This window comes from Centropristis striata, chromosome 11, assembly GCF_030273125.1.
Source record: "Centropristis striata isolate RG_2023a ecotype Rhode Island chromosome 11, C.striata_1.0, whole genome shotgun sequence".
NCBI lineage: Eukaryota > Metazoa > Chordata > Actinopteri > Perciformes > Serranidae > Centropristis > Centropristis striata.
In genome coordinates, this window is record NC_081527.1 from 30586260 (window position 1) to 30592259 (window position 6000).

Here is a 6000-nt window from a genome sequence, read left to right on the forward strand (position 1 = left end):
TCTTATAGGCCTCATAAAATGTGCACATTTAATGCTATTTGTGTCTTTATTTTACATATTTACATACATTTTTAATTAGTTATTACTACTATTTTTCTTAAATGAATTACACTGCAGGTTTTTTCCACGTACGACTCTCTGAGTAGGTTTGGCAGATAATGTTGGTTGCTGAAACCTATGATTAAAGCCGTTGGGATAATTCACAGTCATGAAAATAAGTGAAATCAAACCATTTCTTCATGACCTTGGAAGACTCCAGTTTTACAACCACTAATTTAAAGCTCTGGCTTCATTTTGAATAAGAGCACAAATTAGTTTTTATCTTCATTAAATCAAAAAAAGGGACGCTCTCCCTTAGCTTTTTTTTCTCACTTATTCTCACAAACTGTAGGAAAAAAGCTCATCTTTTTTCTCACACGACTTGGCCCCTGACGGCCTCTTGAGTTTCATGCGGATATATTTTTTGCCTGGACACAAAGAGATGGAGGGATTAAGGACATTGAGAAACCTTTCAGAAACCACAGCTCCCCGGAGAGTGGCACAAACCAGGGAGGCTGAGAGACCAGAAAGTGGAGGGGGAAAAGACAAAAAAAAAAAAGCAGAAGGAAGCAAAGAAGACAATTGGTCCCATAACCTTTTGGTTTTAAACGAGAGGGCATTAGCTTGCTTTCATTCTGTAACACAGCAAACACACTCAGCCTCTTCCACATGGACATACTGCTACTCAAAGTGCCTCAGGTCCATTTTATTGTCATTTTATTGACTTAATATTTCATTTATGATATTATACCGCTTTACCTCCTCAGGGAGTGTGGCTGTCTCTGCTCTCCACTTTTGTTCTCTCTTCCATCTTGATAGTTTTCCCCTGTGAGATACTTTAGTGACAATTCAGCTGATGCGGGACTCATAATATGGTGTAAGGCAGGAAGGAGAAAGGAAATCTAATTTGCTGTAAATTTTATTTGTGCCTTTCTTACATCATGACAGTCACTGTTATATTCAGTCTGCCTTGTTCAACAACCAATGTATGTATGCTGCAATACACGACTTTCATGCTTTCACATCACAGCACAGATGAGGGACATTTTCATTGCCATTTGGCTAACCAAAGCATTAGGAAAAATGCTTTTTACAGCATGACTCAAGCATGACTCAAGTCCTTGAAAATGCAGCAATACCACAAATCCAGTGTTTGAATGGTAACCGCTTTTGCATCCATATCCATCCATATTTGACAAAGCTCTTTTTTAAATTTTGGATGATATATGTGATACCAATGCCAAAATTCAGACAGAATCTAAAGCCCAGTAGACTACACATATGTGACACTACATGAGGTTCAATTACGGCTGGGGAAAATGGCTGCAATTATCATAGGTTCTATATTTTTTAGATGTTTTTTCCTCTATACCTGCCCCTTATTTTATATATTACCTGGCTCTTGTCTTTTGTTTACCCCTTCCTCATACACCCACATATTTTCTCATAAACAACATGTACATAACATATACAAACATAGTCTTTTCCATTAACAATTTCCCTCAAAATCTTCCTTTCCTTCCTTTGTTGCCACCATAATTTGCCACATTTTGCTCTCTGCTGTCACCTCTTTATGTCATATTTAATGTCACCTCTTGTGCTTTTCACATTCTTATTTCAGTTGTATTGTTCATGATTGTTTTTATATCAAATGGTGGAGCAGGCTGTCCTTTAACTGCGGCCATATTTCGTGTTGTGTCCTTAAGCAAGAAACTGAAACCTGCTTTGAACACTTGCCTGCAAAATTAATGTCATGAAATGTAATTACTAGTAGTTGGAAGTAACATTTATTAGGGAATTGTGTTTAAGTACAATTTTAGGCACATGGATTTACTTGGGTGTTTTCATTTTATGCTGCTTTTTACTTTTTATGCAATACACTTATAATGGAACTATTGGTGCCCGTATCTGTCAGTTTAGATTGGTAATTGGGTTTTTTCAACAACAAAGCAATGATTATTTAAAATAGGATGAATATCTTGTGAAAATCATCTCCACTTTAATGAGCTAAAACATTAATATACTGCTTACATGTTAATTTATCACTAATAACAATCCAATAATCACACTTTCATCAGCTAAAATTAGATATTTTTTTATTTACCAACACGTTGAGCAACATTTTGTTGCTGATACATCTCTACTACTTTGCACACACAACTTTGACTTGTAACATGTTTTTACAGTTTTATATACTGCAACTTTTATTTGAATACTTCTTCTACTCCTGCTAATCATGGTATAAATCCATTAAAAGTCAATATACGACACTATTTAAATGGTTGCCCATGAATCTTTAATATGATTCTTACCTGCGAACAGATCATTACAATGTCTTGCACAAAAGTGGTACTTTGCACACTTTACAAAAAGCTGCATAGAGTTCAATGAAAAAGCTTAAGGTAAAAAAAAAAGGTATCACAAGAAGTGCTTGATTGCAACCACTTTAAGGCTACTGGTATCATCATTTTTTCATCATTCCCATCATAATAGATATATGTATATAAGTTGACTCCATTTTTACCAGCTGCAATAATAATAACTATAATCAAATGATTAATATTGTTAAATGGACCATTCTGCATAAAGCATAATACTTTAACTTACTCTGATGATAATATTTCAGTACTTTAAATAAGTAAGTGAATGCGAATTTGCAGGAGTTTTGCAGAGTATTTCTAGTTTACTTAAAGGCAAACTATGCAGGAATTTCTGTTTACTGTGTGTAAACACAACATTCAAACTTTGCAAAGCAGTGGCCAGAATAAATGCTGATATTGTAAGTTTCTGCAAACCATAACGTTAAATATCAACATTTTTTTTAACAAAAAATATGTTTGAACTGCTGCTACCTGTTGTGACACGACTGCTCGCTTAAACCTTGTGCAAACATGTGATGTCTGCAACACGTTGTATATTTGATAACTGCTGTTTTAAACACTGAAAATACTAAAACACAGAACCACTGGTTTAAGGTTAGATAAATATAACAGGGGTTAAAAATGTGTTTACAATGCTAAAAATCCTTCGTGAGGCAGCTATAAACATCATATTGCTAAATCACAATGACAAAAAAAAACCTTGCTGATGAAGGTACCCTGTACGTACAATGCTTACATTTTTTGCTGGCAAAACATTGCAACATCTGGTTTGCAGAAACTTACAATGCTTACATTTTGCATCCGCAACTGGGCTGAACCTGGCCAGTCCCTCCTGGCTCTTCAAAAGTGAAACCACGCCCAAGATTTCCCAGCTTTTTCTGTGCCATGCCCACTATTTTTGCAGCTTCGTACTCAAAAGATGACACCCAGAAATGTCCCAAACACAGAAATAAGAAAATAGTAGCTGGGTCATAAATGATGATAGAGAGTGATATCTTTTGTAGGTTTCTGTAATTGTTTCATTTTTTTAAAGGAAAATCCTGCATAGTGAACCTTTAAATAAAACACCTGACTACTTCCTCTCGTGCTCCAGGGATTTATTCTGATACAATGAATTATTTTCTCTTGTCTCCTCTGTTTTATCACTTACATGTTTTAACGGCGCTCAATCAAATCAAAGCTTTTTTAAGCTATTCCACAGAGACTGACATTCTGAATGTCTCTCAAACACACACAGCTCCTCTTGCACAGCGTCAGTGAATATTGCAACAGTTAAAAAAAAAAAAGAAAAAAGCCAGCGCCTTGCTAAAGCCTTGATCCCTCTTACTTCTAACAGGATTTGACCCTTAAGTCCCGGAGCATGACCCTCATCTGCTGCAACATCATCATCCTGTTTAAAATACACTCTCACTATTGTCCCCCTGACACACACACACACACACATATTGAGAGGCCCTGACACACACATTTCAGGGCCTCAAACCATCTCTATACTCCCACACACACACACACACACTCACACATGCACCCACTGTACTGTATGATGTAACTCCGCTTAATTTTACGCATAACACACAACCTGATGGATCCAGTTAAATGTAAATCGTGAACAACCGCTGCTGGCGCCACAAAGAAAGAGAGGAGAGAAATAAAGTGATGACAGGGTATGGAGGGAGGATGGAGGGAGAGAGAGGAGGGAGGGAGGGAGGGGGGTAAACTTGCTGCGAGAGGATGATACGATTGAGTGAGTGAGAAAAAGAGAGAGAGATGAAGGGAAAAGAGGGAGGCAGGGAGGATGAGAGGATGCAGGAGAGGAGAGATTGAGCAGGCAGCTAAGCACCAGATTAAACTCCGGGGTCGTCAGCTGTAAAACAAACAGTCCTTTTAGTGGGGATCAAATCCAGACTTAACCCCCCTCCTCATCCTCCTCATCCTCCGTACACACAAACACACACACTTAGTCACAGAGGAGATAATACCGCTCGAAGGAGGGTAGAAAAAAAGAAAGAAGAGGATGACAATCTTGGTGGATAGCAAATTCCCGTCTACCTAAATTGCCCCTCAGGGAATGTGAAGTTTGATTATGCCCAGGAAGAAGTCCTTCATTATATTTGTTTTTTTCCCACTCTGCCACATGATAGACTGGGCTAATATCTGGCACAGAAACACTACAGAGTAAATAAGGCAGAGGAGAGGGTTTTCTTCTTACAACTCTGTGTTTATATTACATCTTTTACAGTAATATTCCCTTGACAACGTTGCCCGCCTCAATATTCAGCCCGTTTGTTTAAATCTCTCTTTCTGTCATGTGGTTCTGGATGCTGCCTGGGCGGCTCCATCAGTCCGAAGGCTCAATTTCCAAACTGTCAGCTTTTATACTCACTGTGAGGCCTCTTCCTTTGTTGTGTGTGTGTGTGTGTGTGTGTGTGTGTGTGTGTGTGTGTGTGTGTGTACAAAGATATGTCTGTGTAAATACATGAGCAGCAGCAGCAGCAGTGTTTTTCATTGTGATTGTGTGTCCTCTTGTACTTCTATATCTGAGAGGACCAATTTAAATTTTTTGGTTGTAGAGATTGAGAATGTTTTTTTGTAAGTCCTCACTGCTTCAAAGGGCTGTTTGAGGGTTGAAGCACATTCTGGAGCTTTCAGCTGTTTCACATGGTCTTCATCAGCAAGCTTTGCACAGACGCCATTGAAATGTAGATTGTCAAACCTCCTATTATCCTCGTCTGGGTCGCTTAAATGATGAATTTGACAACAACCAAGAAAATAAACTTGTTGTACAACTGAACATCTGCTGATAAAGAAGAGAAGAATAACTATTTTGAAAAATACTTTAGGGTAATGTTAAAATTAGACTTATATAAGGCTTTAGTTTTAGTTTTGATACTGGTGTTTTTGCAAGCAGACCATAGTGATGTTAAATTTGAGAACAAATTGTTCTTTTTTAACAACTCTGAAAGAGGAGCGACTTAAAGTTGCAATATGTAATTTTCTCCCTCTAGGAGTCTGTCAGTCAAAACAATAACAAAAGAAGGAGCAATGGCTTCCTCTAGCATTTATTATTCAGGAGGTTTTAACTGAGAGGCAAATTATGCACAAATGTCTTCTCGTCTCTAAAATGGACAACAGACAGTTGTGAACAGACAAGCTGATTATAACTGAGGAAAACATAAAAATAACGCAGTTTCACTTTCAAATCGATGTTTTCGACGACATTGTTCGGTATGTTAATAAGGGGCGGGAGCCAAACTGTTTCTCCGATAACTTTATAATGATATTAATTATCCACAGAGGTCTCCTCCTCCTCAAAACAAACCTGACTTTTTAAATAGGTAAAAATCATTAAATAAAGCAGTTTAACTTTTAAAAAAAAACATATTTTTCTGACACTGGCACACTAGTAGAGGTGCGGGAACCAAGCTGTTGTCTCCGTTAACGTAAGATCGGAAAGTTCAGGAAGTTTTCACCGGGGGCCGAATTATCCACAGAGACCTCCTCCTTTTCAAAACAAATGGACCCTTTTATTTAATCTGCAGTTTCAGTTTAAAAATCACTGTTTCTCTGGTGCTCTTTGACG